The 13,671-nt window shown below is 35.6% G+C and overlaps 1 long non-coding RNA gene across 2 annotated transcripts in view; it reads left to right on the top strand.

The window, feature by feature from the left end:
• LOC140640337 (uncharacterized) overlaps nucleotides 1-13,671 on the top strand; it is a 39,969-nt gene that overhangs the window by 17,707 nt on the left and 8,591 nt on the right. The window contains exon 2 of one of the 2 annotated variants that reach the window (XR_012037011.1): nucleotides 13,451-13,590. The exons of the other annotated variant lie outside the window; for it this stretch is intronic. This is a non-coding gene — a long non-coding RNA (uncharacterized lncRNA). The remainder of the gene's footprint in view (nucleotides 1-13,450; nucleotides 13,591-13,671) is intronic. 2 annotated transcript variants of the gene reach the window in all.

The raw sequence follows: 13,671 nt of genomic DNA, 5'->3' as shown, positions 1-13,671 counted from the left end.
TATGAATAACAAAACTGTTTTTTTCACCAAAATTCATAGCAAGGCAATTTTCTTAGCTTTGAAAATATGAAAAATAGAATATCATCTACTTAAGTGTTTCGGAGGTACTCAACTGTTTATTAATACATCCACAATTAGATTATTTCTTTCAAATTCTAATTTAAATTTCTCCACCTACTTCATAGTTGAATGCATACATATGAAAAGGCTCACACATGCATGCACACACACACAAGCCTAGAATGATTGTCTAGGCTTGATTTTTAGGCTAGAGTGCAGTGTACTAAATCTTGCCAGATAGTTTGTTCTATTTTTGTTCTGTGTGACCAGCAGGTATTTTTACCATCTTCATGAATATTCTCGCAGAAAGTCTGGTTTTCTATCTTCCATCCTATTAAAACAGACTTTAACAAAGGATCAAAGAAAATGTAACCTTTCTTAATGACTCTTTGGTATTTTGTCCTTTCTTTATCCCTTAAGGCAAAATTGTGACTTTCTATAAATCTGTTTCTAGTATGATTTTCATATTGGATAGAAAAATAAAAGAAGCATTCTTACAGCAATTTATTGTTAAGTGATGGGTTTTTTTCCCCCATATGACATAAAGTACCTTTTATTTTTTTATTATTTTTTTAAAGACTAGAATGAAAGTATTCTCCGTATTTTGTTTTTCAGCCAGAGCATTTCCTACCTCTTCCTCACAGCACCATTATATAGTTTTGTTTATTCGATTTATTTTTAATTTATTAAGAAAATAAATATTTTTCAGTACAATGATATCATTATTTAGCAGTTGCAAAATTTTGCCTAAAATATGCCAGGTTTTCATAAGCCTGAGCAGAGTCATCCAAGACTAGGATGAGAATACCAAGGCAGCAGGTAGTAGACCTTGGTTTTAGAAAATTGAATGATGAAATAAAATTATATCTGTCCATTAATTATATATATATATATATATATATATATATATATATATATATATATAGTAAGGAAATAGTTGATGAACGTTTTTAAATGCCATATATAAATCAAAATACAAACAATGAAGATCCAGTAGTGTTTTGCATTTATGTCTTTTGGTTAATATTTTGTCTCCTAAAAAGGAGACCAGAGGCCAAAAATAGAGTCCCTTGTGCTAAACCCCACATCAGCAAACCAAGGCTTCATGCCTTACCTAACTGTAGTTTCAACCTTCTCCAGGATGCGATCTTATCTGGTAAGTCTGGAATTTTCTGGTCAGCACTAGTGATGTCATCTGCCTGAAAACCCCCTTTGCCTCCTAAAGGAAGGTGATTTTTCCCAAAACAATTCAATAACAAAATGTTATTGACTTCCTTGTCCTAACACTTCTCTACCTTTATTTTTTTTTTTTTCTTTTCTGTAGTGTTTGGAGTTCCTTTCTTTTGCTAGATGGGATGCTGCCTGATGTATAGATCCTTGAATAAAGAAAGCCAATTTGATCTTTAAATTTGCTGAGTTGAATTTTGTTGTTTAACAAGCCTGAAATATATAGAGACTTTAAATAAATGATTGTAAACATGGAAACTGGTAAGCTGGTGTGGGGATATAGGCATATTATAAAACCTTCTATTCCCCAAGATGATTACCTTTTCTACTTTTATTAAAAATGATAGACAGAGAAGTTTATTGAAAATAGGAATACTGCTTATCTACACTGCTACTTTAAAAGAATTAGCGAAACATGGTTTGATATTTTTTGCTGCCGTGATTATTTCAAACAAGTATATAATTTTATAGCATTATGGTAAGACAAAATGCTTATGTTTAATTAAAACCTTAATTGAAATATATGTATCAACACGATTCTTTGTATTTTTATTTAGAAAATATGTTTATTTAATCATGAGTGCTATAATTCTTTGAACTATGATTTCTATCCTAAACTGTATTTTGCCTTTGTATTTTTTGGATGGAAATTCCACATATTTTTCCCATTAAAATTTAGCCACACCAAGCTATCTACAATATATACATATAAAGAACAACGAGAAGAGTACACTTACCAGGATGAGCACTGAGTAATGTATAGAATTGTTGAATCACTATATTATACACCTAAAACTAATATAACATTAGATGTTCACTAGAATTAAACTGTAAAATTTAATTTAAAAAATAACAATGAGAAGAAAACAGGAATAGATAAAATAAATTGTCCGTTGCAGGCAATCCATACATTTTCTTTTAAAAAAAATATCACTTTGGCTTCTTCAGGACAATTCTTCTGAGGGTGAGTGGTCTGTTAAGCCAAAGATAAAAGGAAAGAAAAGTAAAATTGTGGACCATTTATAACACGTAAAAGCTGTAGAGAAGCAAAATGAAACTGGGTTTGTCTACCCGCTCCCCTGTGTTACCTGCCACACGTTCAGTTATTTAGTAATGACCAGAGAGGCAATAAGAAAAGGAAATCTATTCTGAAGGTTTTACTGCAATGATTGATGCTAGCTTTCCTAACCCAAATCCAAACAGTTTGAGAAGGGAGAGACCTATGGCAAGTATTTCCTTTTTATCCTGCTGAATAAATACTAATTTTGGAATGCGTTGAAGATTTTTGAAATGTTCAGCTCAAAATATGTAACAAAATACATTTTGCATGAGATCATCCCTGACAAAGCTGGTGCAAATTGGGAAGAGGCTAGGATGTAAAATACAAAATATTGTATTTTGAATCTCTAAAACCATATTGGGTCACATGTGGAAAACTGCCTTCTTTCTCATTTCTGTTAATGAACTGTTCATTCTCTAAGTAAAAAAAGAAAAATAAAAAAATAATAAGTTAGAAATTTCTCAATGGTGTATTATAATGTCATAGTATGATGTTTTAGAGAAATAAAAATAAATTAAAATGTGAAACTATATGTCAGGCAATAAGGATGATGATTGATTAAAAGGCAGGCAAGCCTCCCACATCAATGAACACCACTGAAGACTAAAGTAGATTGACAACAGACATGATTCGGTAGGGCACTTTTTACATCTTCTGGCACTTTGAATAAGCGGATTCATCATATTTATCCAATCTTTTATTCAACAAGTGATTACTGAAAATCCAGTATGTATTAGCACTCTCCTACGTGCAGCAGATATCACAATAAAAAAGTCGAAGTGTTTGCCTTCATAGATTTATATTCTAGTGGGAAAGTTAAAATATGCACAAATAAATTTTAATTCTAATACCAACTACAAAGAAATAAAGCACAATAATGAAATAGTAAATGGCTAGTGCTATGTGTGTAGAGAACTACTTCAGTGTGGTTAGAGAAATTTCTCCTAAAGGAACAGAGATTTAATAGATGAAAATAATGTATTCTTACCAAGATCCAAGGGAAGTGGCTTTTTGGAGGTGAAAGAAGGACCAGCAAATTCAAAAACTCTTATGTGGTAACACATCAGTCATGTTCAAGGTATGGAAATAAAAAGGGGGGGTCACAGTGTCAGGGACCCAGAAGAGGTGAATAGATTGTATGGAATCAGGTCAGAGAGATGGGGAAGGGCCAGATTACATAGGCTTTGTAAGTCATTGCAAGGGTTTTGGGTTTTGTTCAAAGTAAAATTGGAAGTCATTAGAAATCTTACTTGCATATTATTTGAAGAATGAATAGAATATGCGTGGTGAATGGGAGGAGAGTTAAAAAATCTATAACTTGGGAGGTTGTGAAACGATGTAGTCAAGATACGGTGGTGTGGTCCGGGGTCTTCTCTCTGAAATTGATGAGCAGATCTCTGCTATGGAATTTATGTTAAAGATAGAAATGGCACAGTTTTCTGATAGGTTGCATGTGAGATATAAGGGAAAAAAAGAAGAAAAAAATAATAATCTATCCTTTCTAGTGCCCTGATTCAAATAGATGGATAAGTGGTGTCATTTACTAAGATGGGAAAGATTTTAGAGATGAGTGAAGATAATGTTAAAGAAAGAAAAACAGGAGTTTTGTTTTATATATATTAATTTTGGCGTGCCTGTTGGTCATTAAAGCCTGAAGTTGAATAGGCAGTTGGATAAATGTGTCAGTCTAGAGATCCAGAGAAATTTCGGGACAGAGATGAATACAAAAGACTATTTTGTAGGGAGAGGAGATTTAAAACCATTTGACTTGCTTAGATCAGCCAAGAAAAGCTTGTAGTTAGATATAAGAAAAGACCTAGGATATGGAGTGCTCTCCTGTACAGTTTAGGGCAGAAGTCAAGAAGTCAGCAAAAAGGAATAACAAAGATTAGTCTACAAAGAAGGAGAAATAATAAGAATGTGGTATCAATAAATCTAGAGAATCAAGTATTTCAAAGAGGATGATGCTTCCTTCTTTCGAATTCTCTGAGAAATAATATGGGAAAGAAAGTCAATCCCTGCATATGGCAAGATAAACTTTCCTTCATTTCAGCTCTTTCAGTGAAGTTCAAGTTCAGTGAGAAAAAATCCAAATTAAAGTAATTTACAAGGGAGACTTAAAATATTAACAATAGTTTGGAAGAGTTTTGCTGTGAAGGGTAACAGAGAAATGGGGTGGTGCCTGGAGGGCGGCAGTGTCAGAAAGTTTTGTTTTCTCTTTGTTACATTTTTTAACAAACTATAACCAGTATGCAACCTCACTTTTCACTTTTATAGCACTCTTTACATTTACACTATTTACATAAGTCTATTTACTTATGTAAGTATGTATTATTATTAACTCATTGCTTTCACATTTATGACATTTATTATGATCAGCCCTGGCTTCTTTTTGAGTCCATTTAAGATTCTCCTTTTTTTAAAGATTTTATTTATTTATTTATGAGAGACACAGAGAGAGAGGCAGAGACACAGGCAGAGGGAGAAGCAGGCTCCATGTAGGGAGCTCGATGTGGGACTCGATCACGGGACCCCAGGATCACGCCCTGGGCCAAAGGCAGGTGCCAAACAGCTGAGCCACCCAGGGATCCCAAGATTCATGTTTCTCAAGGTGAATAAAATTTTATTAATCCCTCTACTCCAGTGTCTAGATAGTTATTGGATGGAATAGGTGCTAAATGTTCTTGTTGAATGAGTAAATAATTAGTAGAGTTCCAGAATAATGCACCCACTAAAATTTAGAAACACCTTGTTCTGACTAGCTACAATGTACCCATGGTGCCATGTTAACACTATAGTAACTCTAATCCATATTAGTCAAGACTCCTGAAGTGAAAAAGAATGACCCCACTAAGGACCCACAGTTAATTGACTTTACAAGGAAGGAATGAGAAGGATCATGATTACAACCTTATCCAAAGAACAACACTGGAATATCACCAACATTGCTGTATTTTCTGTCTGATGGTACCATTAGAGTTGCAACCATAATCACAATGGTTCCATTCACATAGTGACCTATGTGAAAATGGTAAAGAAAGACCTTCAGTTCATTTTCCTCCGATACTGCATTTCCCAAATCCCAAACTTTCAACAGCTGTCTTCACCAAGATATAACAACATTAATGCCTCTAGGTCAACATGTTGAGCAAGCCTTCTCTTTCCCAGTTTCTCTGGGTGCCCAGGCTTATTTAATAGGTAGGTAGGCAGGCAGGTAGGTAAGCAGATAGATATAAACATACAGAGATATAGAAATATAGAAATATATGGCTTCCAACCTAATGATTTGTTCAATTCAGTCAGGATTTTCCATCTAATATTGGATCTCTAACCTCTTTTCCATTCCTATGTCAGCATAATAGTCAAGGCTTGTCCTCACTTAATTGGCATGTGATCACAATAATAGCCAAAGATAATGTATCTCTAAGTCATCTGTATCTCTCTAGAGGCAGTTCTTTCTATAAAATACCTTTCATTATTTCCAAATACCTAGTTAATAAAGTTCAAAACCCTAGGTTTGTCATTTAAAGTCCACTGGGATCCAAATCTAGTCTTTATCAATTTGAAGAATCAATATTTATTCAAATAAGGAAGAAAACATTGGAGAACTTCTTCCCAAGACTTCCCCTATCCTTCTCTTCAATGGAGCTCATGAATAAAAATGATTTAAAATAGAATCCTGGGCACTGTTTTCTGGGGAGTAGAAGTCTAGTTATGAGAATTACTCTTCAGGATCCTTCACATGCAGAAACTTTTAAGACTCTGAGAGAAAAGGAATTTTGTATTTATAACTTTGTATTCTTTTTTAAAGAATATTTAAAAGGACTTACGAAATCATACAAGCTTCAGGTTCATTGACTTGGATCAACTTTAATGTTTTCCCTGATACCCAAACCAAAGATATTTTTGTCCTACAAAGTCTTATAGCCCTCTTTACAGTATATATTATATACAATCTTGTGTCACAGCTAAACATTTATTTCTATTTTATCTTCCAAAGATAATACTCCTTGAAGTAATATCCCATGTCTATTTCCTAATTTATTGACTCACACAGAGTCTAACTCAAAGTCTATATATTCAAATGAAAGATTATCATCTGAGATCTATTCCTAAACCTTTATTTCTTTAGAATATAATGCAAATACTTCCAAGAGGAATAACCATCTTGACACCTTTTATATAAGGATAGAACTGTATTTAATGCAAAAGCCTGGGTTGAATAAAATCTAATTTACTTTTTAAAAGGTCCCTGAATTGTGTTATGAAAATTAATATCCCGTGAAAATTAAAAGTTCCAAGCATCTGAATATTCTTCACTTGTTTGTATTAATCTCTATTTTAATGGGAGGACTGGTTTGCAGTTTTACTTCTTCTTCTTAGTATCAATACTCATTTTTCATGTACTGTGTAATGTAAGATATTAAAACATGTCACTGCGATTCATATTGAATCTAGGATCACCACAAAGATCATAGCTTTCCCCTATAATGTCCAGTCATCACTGGTATTTTGTCATATCTCATCTTCTTTCAAGTGTAATGAATCATCCTTCAGATTTTTATCTTATTAGAAAAACTGCTGCAAGGCATAGTGCATGCTCTAGGTAGCACTTGCAATTATTATTTTAGCACCTGATGTAAAACAAGAAAACATTGTGTAAATCCAAATCTTTTTGCCTATCATATTTTGCCAAGAGCCTCACCTGTCTCAACCATCAATCTGAAAAGGTAGATGCCTTCTATTGAAATTTCATTGGAATAATTAATTTGTATAAAATAGAATTTCTATTTAAACGAAAAGCTAATTTTGAACTCCTTTTAAAATGTCAATGATTTCTATATTTGCAGTCTATTTTTTTATTGCTACATTATTTAATCTATGCTCTGAGATCATTTTGCAAGGACATAATTCTAGAATATCCAACTGATTAAAGGACAGATAAAGAAAATTCGTGGGGCTCACTAAGGATGATAGGGAAACATCATAACTTGAAAAATGCCTAGATTTTATCTCTAGCCATTAAGAATCGCCTTATTGCTCCGGGATGGCCAGCTTTGTTTAACTCTAAAATGATTGCCGGATTGAAATTAGATTCATTTTATTTGACAAAGAAAGAACAAAAAGTGATAACTAAATTTAAAGACAGCACAACTTCACTTATATAAAAAAAATGCTTGGCATTAGCTTTACTACAAGGAATATCTCATTAGGACTTTAGAGAAGAAGAGTTGTTAGAATCTATGCAAAGATGTCAGAGAGAAACGTGCATTTTGTATATTTTCACTCAGACATCTGTAGAAAGGTTTCTAATTTTTAAACTGCACTGCATATGGCAATGTATTCTTGCTGGTGGACATCCTCAACTATATTTAAACAGTCCATTGAAACAATTTAACTTTGTAAATTAAGCTTGCTATTCATATCCCTTGGCCCATCATTTTCAAATTCATACTTGGCAATGCAGATAATATTTAAAAAGAATGACTCTCGAGAACTATTTCCTTCTGAGTTTCCTGGACAGAACTCTTCTTTGAACTCTTGCCTCACATATTGTTAGACATTTATTTCTTATCCAAGGTTGTCTACACCTTCGTATTCATCTGCCCCTTAATGCAGTCTCTTTCTCTGTCTGCCACTGCCTCTGTCTCTCTTTCTGTCTCCCTCTCAACTTTTCTCCTCATCACACACATGCATGCATGCACACAATAAAGAAGTTTCAAGTAAATTAAAAAGTCCCTCATCATGGAGTCTTCTTGAATCAGTGATAATAATATAAAAACAAATGACTTGACATTACCAATAATACAATAAGGACATGTTAAAAAAGCAAATTTGAGCAAACTCAGGACTGGCATTTTTGAGGAATGAAACAAATACATCCTGTTACTTTCATTTCTCTTTTTTTTTTTTAATTCCTTCTCAACCTCCCATTGGCAAAGCTTACACTTTACACCACTCAAAATACACTACTGTATTTCTACTGCATAATGAAATTGGTCAACATTAGTTGCTGGTTTTTTATCCTAAATATTTAAATGATTAAAAAGCTAATATTATATTAGTCATCACCAGAAGCAATTTGTATGTTAATTTGTGAGGAAACACCAAAATGACTGGTTCCATTTGCAAGTTTTCCCTGCTTCCCTGCAAAAAGCCTTTTCTGTTATCCTGAGTCACCATCATCATCTGCATCATCCTTTACATATGGACAAGAATTTGCATTTTGTAGTCCTTTTTAGCAGTAAATGAAATAGTTTCTCAACAAATACAGAGGTAGTATCTCTTTCAGTCACTGATGTCTATTTTTGGAAAACGAGTGACTAAATCTTTAACAAAATAGCATGCAATGTTTAAGTCTGAAATTATTAAAGACTTTACCCAATTGACTAAGTAGCTATTATCTTCTGTTACTGTGGTAATCAATGGTCCCTTTTGAACCAGAGGAAATAAATTATAATAGCAATTAATGCTTGAAACTAGTTATTCCTAGAATGGCTAATCCTTGGCTATTGCAACCTGGTGGGTCCCTGGGACTGTTAATTAATAACTAGTCATTAACTACACTGCATTTCCCCAGCAGAAAGTTTCTTGCTTCTGTTTCTGAATTTGCTTTATTTATGAATATCACTGGCCTTGTAACAAACACTACTTGAAAATAGTGTTGCATGGCATTTATTTCTTTTTAAAAGAATTCAGAAAATGTAAGGCAAAACCTTATACATTTAAACCACTAGCATAAATGAAGTAAACACAAATCTCCAAAATCAAGATAAAAGAAAACCCCCTGAAGTGACCCAGTTGTTTTGCTAATGCATATCATGATGCTACTGTGCCACACTGACCTTTCCTGCTCTGATCTGCAGTTGTTTTTATGAAAAGGTCAAACCTTGCCCCTGCTATAGACCAATTAGACATTGCTGGAAACACAGGATAGGCATTGACAATTATGATGGTTAATTTTGTGTCAACTTCGCTGGCCTAAAGGATGCCCAGATAGACGGCAAAATATTACTTTGGGGTATGTCTGTGAGGGTGTTTCTGGAAGATACTGGCATTTCATTCACTGGACTGAGTAAAGACATTCACCCCAACCATTGTGGGTGGGCATGATTTAATCCAATAAGGGCCTAAATGCAACAAAAAAGCAATGGAAAGATGAATTTCCTCTTTCTCTTCTTGAGCTGAGATGTCCATCTTTTCCTACTCTTGGAGAGCCCCTGTATTCATACTTTCAGACTCTGGGACAAGCAGCTCCCTTGTTCTCAGGACTTTGACCTTGAACTGTGAGTTACACCACCATCTCCCTTGGGTCTCCAGTCTTCAGATCCCAACAGGAACCATACCACTGGCTTTCCTGGTTCTCCAGAATGCAGATAGCAGATTGTGGGACTTCATAGCTTCCCAAAATCCCTGAACCAAATCTTATAACATATATCTTTATATCTATATCTATATATCTATATCTATATCATCTCCCTATATAACTATATCTATATTCTATTGGTTCTGTTTCTCTAGAGAATAGTGACTAAATAACAATTTAAAAAGAACAGATGTATCCCCAATATGGTTTAGATCAATGAGGATAAGAGGTCCCCATTACTTACTAAAGTTGAAACCTTCTTCCTTTGAATATTATTCTTGGGAAATAAAGTACTAGAAGAACTGTAATTTTATTGTAGCATACCTAATGTTGGGGATTAAATAGATAGACAACCTCCCTGGGCTATGTACTCACTGATGTCTCACAGCTTCCTGTTGACTTTTCTAAAAAAAAAAAAAAAAAAAAAAAAAAAAAAAAAAAAAAAGGTTGTCCATCTATTTTTCAGGTTTAATTCCAAGCAAAAGATTGCTCTAAGAAGTACACAATTCTTATCCTTACCAAAAATGGAAGGGGGGGCGGATGGAGGAGAGGGGGAAAGGAAAAGCAGGTGGAAGGGAATGTTAAGCTACTTATTTTGGTGTATTCAGGATAGATCACATATGAACAACATCAAAAATATAAAACACTTCTCAGAACTGACTGTACATATAAATTTTCCAGGGGTAAATTTACTAAAAATTATGTATTCCCAGGCATCAATTCTGAAGTTTCAGTTTTAGCAGTCTGAGGGGAGGGCCTGAAACACCATTATTTTTTGCAGTTTTATGAACGATTCTGCAGTACACCCATGGGTAACAACCACTGGATTAGGAAATGAGAGATGAGGAATTGAAGCCCGATATTGATAAGTACAATTGCCATGACTTCATGGAATTTATTTAAGGATCCCAGATAACTGTAATAGTAAGAACTTGTAAGAAGTTAACAACTTATTCAGAAGCTGACAGTAAAGTTCCCAGTAGAATAAATATGTAATTCCAAAAATTCAGTATTGTACACTAGAGCATCAGAAAGAAAAACAGAGGCAGGAAGTAGGAGACAAAGAGAAAAAGGCAATCAGAAAGACTCGTCTATATTTGTGATAGTTTCACCTGTCCACCTGGTTAGGCCACAATCACCAGTAAATCAACAAAACATTAATGTAGGTGTTGCTGCAAAAGTATTTTCTAGCTGTGACTAATATTCACAATCAGTTGAGTTTAGGTAAAGATGATTATTCTAGGGGCACCTGGGTAGCTTAGTAGTTGAGCATCTGCCTTTGGCTCAGGTAGTATCCCAGGGTCCTCGGATCGAATCCCACATCAGGCTCCCTGTAAGATGCCTGTTTCTCTCTCTGCCTGTGTCTCTGCCTCTTTCTGTATCTCTCATGAATAAATAAATAAAATCTTTTTTTTTTAAAGATCATTATTCTAGATAGTCTGGGTGGGCATAATCAGTTGAAAGGCTTTAAGAGCAGAAATGAGACTTCTCAGGAGAAGAAGAGATTCCACTTGTGCACTGCAGCTTCAACTTTACCTTCCACGTAGCCTACCTTGACATTTCCAGACTTCCTACCCAGACCCCACAATCATATGGCCAATACCTTGCAGTATATCTCTTTCTGTGTATCTCCTGCTGGCTCTCTGGATGAACCCTGACTGATGCACTACTGCAAGACCCCTCACTCAGCTCTACCCACAAACAGCTGCTTCTCACTCCTAAAGGAACCCATTTCCATCAAGACTTCACTAAGGAGGAGGTGCCCCAAGCACCCCATTCACACTGTTTATGAGGCTATTCTCCAAGGAAGGACATTTTTCATGGAATACCATGTGAATGAAGATAGCTGGAGTTGTGCAACTCTACGGTATTGATCAGTCCTCCTTGAAGTTTGTTTTATACAGCTGTCTATAGGCAACAAAGGGAAAATAATCCTCACCAGGAAGGGGAAATATATTCATTCTCAACTGATCACTTCCTTGCCTTAATGATGTTACAAATAAAGGATTTTTATATCTTGTCATATCCTAAGTGTCAAACCTACAGCCCTGTGGGTTTTAAAGAAATATTCGTCATTGAAATGGTATTTACACTAGAAGATCTGATGACCTCAATAAACAGTTCATATAGAACATATGAAATAACCTCTTTAAACATAATATCTAAGCATACAGAGGGGTCTTCATAATTATTTGTCACATGTAATAATTCAGGCTTTTATAATTATTTTCCCTCTTCATTTCCAGCAATGGAAGTTTAGGCAAATCTTTTTCTTCCTAGCCGAACTGTTTTAATTAAACATTTCTTTTCAGGAAAATTTTTCTTAAGCCCCAAAGCAATCTTCTAATATGAAAGAAAAAAAGGACTATAGATCAGATATGTCTGTAACTGCATGATGAACTTAACACTAGCATTTCAGCTCACTCGTTGCTTTAAGAAATAGTATTGAGCACCTGTGATTGATAGGATATTGTTCTAGGTATTATACATAGACCAAAATTCTTGTCCTCACTGAGCTAACACTGTGGTGAGTTAATAAAATAAATGAGTTTGTCTTAAGGTTAATGGAAGGTCCTAAGTGTTGTGGAGAAAAATTTAACAGGGAAAGAGCATGAGGAGGGCAAGGGCAGGAGTAGGATAGGAACAGAGAGGTAGTATACGGGTTTTTTTTTTTTTTTTAAGATTTATTTATTTGAGAGAGAGAGAGGGAGATTGAGAGCTTGAGCAATCAAGCTCAAGGGCACAGGGAGAAGGAGAGAATCTCAAGCAGACTCCTGGCTCAGCAGGGAGCCAGACATGGGGCTTGATCCCAAGACCCTGAGATCACAACCTGAGCCAAATCAAGAGTCAGACTTTTAACCAAATGAGCCACCCAGGTGCCCCGGCAGTCTTTAGTTTTAAAGAAAATCAATGGAAGATGTGACTGAGCAGGTGACTTGAATGGAGACACGAAGAAAATGAAGATGTGCACCATGTGAAAACGTGCAAGGAAAGGGCTGTGGAAGAGGAAACTGCCTCAGGCAGAGTGTTAAGGCCCTAGCGGGAAGAGAGGCTGGGGAGGTGACCTCAGGAGCAAATGTTAGGAGATGAAAGTGGAGGACAGACGGTGTGCCTGCCGTACAGTGTCTTGTTGCAGGTCACCGCTAGGCCTGCCTTCAACCGACTGCAATGCAGAGTCCCCAGAGGGAGCTGAGCTGAGTGGTATTAAGATCAGGTTCAGACATCAGGAAGCAGCAGGTCAGTTCCCCCAAAGAGAGGACAAGAGGGCAAAAGTGCAAGAATGGGGTCAGGTGGGAGGCTGATGCAATACCCCAGGAGGTGGCCTGTGTCCGAGGTGAAGGTAGAAGTGACCGTGGTGAGACTCGGTGGGCGGTGTGCTGACGTTTCGGCCATCAGGATTTCCTGAAGGACAGAAAAGAACTGTGAAGGAAAGTGGGTCAAGGACATCTTCCAAAAGGAATGTTCTTTTTATAAACGTATAATTATGTAAAGACATGTGTTTTGAAGACCGAAGTGACCTCTACTGTTGGTGTACTGAACTCAACCTGTTATCAGAAAATTCCCCTCTTGGAAAGTAACACTAACCTGCTAATGAGTTACAAGTCTGTTAATGATGCCAGCAAACTAAACTTACTTCAACATCTGACAAAGAAATTGGCTATTAACCAAAAAAAAAAAAAAAAAAAAAAGCTGTGAAAGAGAATTAACTTCACAAATCTCAATCCATTGTTAAACAGGTTAAAAAGAGGGGCATTGTGGAGCTGGCTCACACCAACTGGACAGAAGGATTGTGCACATTTCTTCCTAATTCGGCGTTGGTAGAAGACCTTGCAATTGGCCATGCTGGGGGTCTGCCCACCATGGAAGCTACCGACAGGTACAAACTCAGGTTTTTCGTCTTCCCCTTCTACCAAACTGGTTGTTAAGGATTTACCAGCACAACACTACTATCGACAAC

The sequence above is a fragment of the Canis lupus genome, chromosome 9 (assembly GCF_048164855.1).
Source record: "Canis lupus baileyi chromosome 9, mCanLup2.hap1, whole genome shotgun sequence".
NCBI lineage: Eukaryota > Metazoa > Chordata > Mammalia > Carnivora > Canidae > Canis > Canis lupus.
Note: the sequence above shows the minus strand (reverse complement) of the source record. Positions and strands in the feature narration are given on the sequence as shown.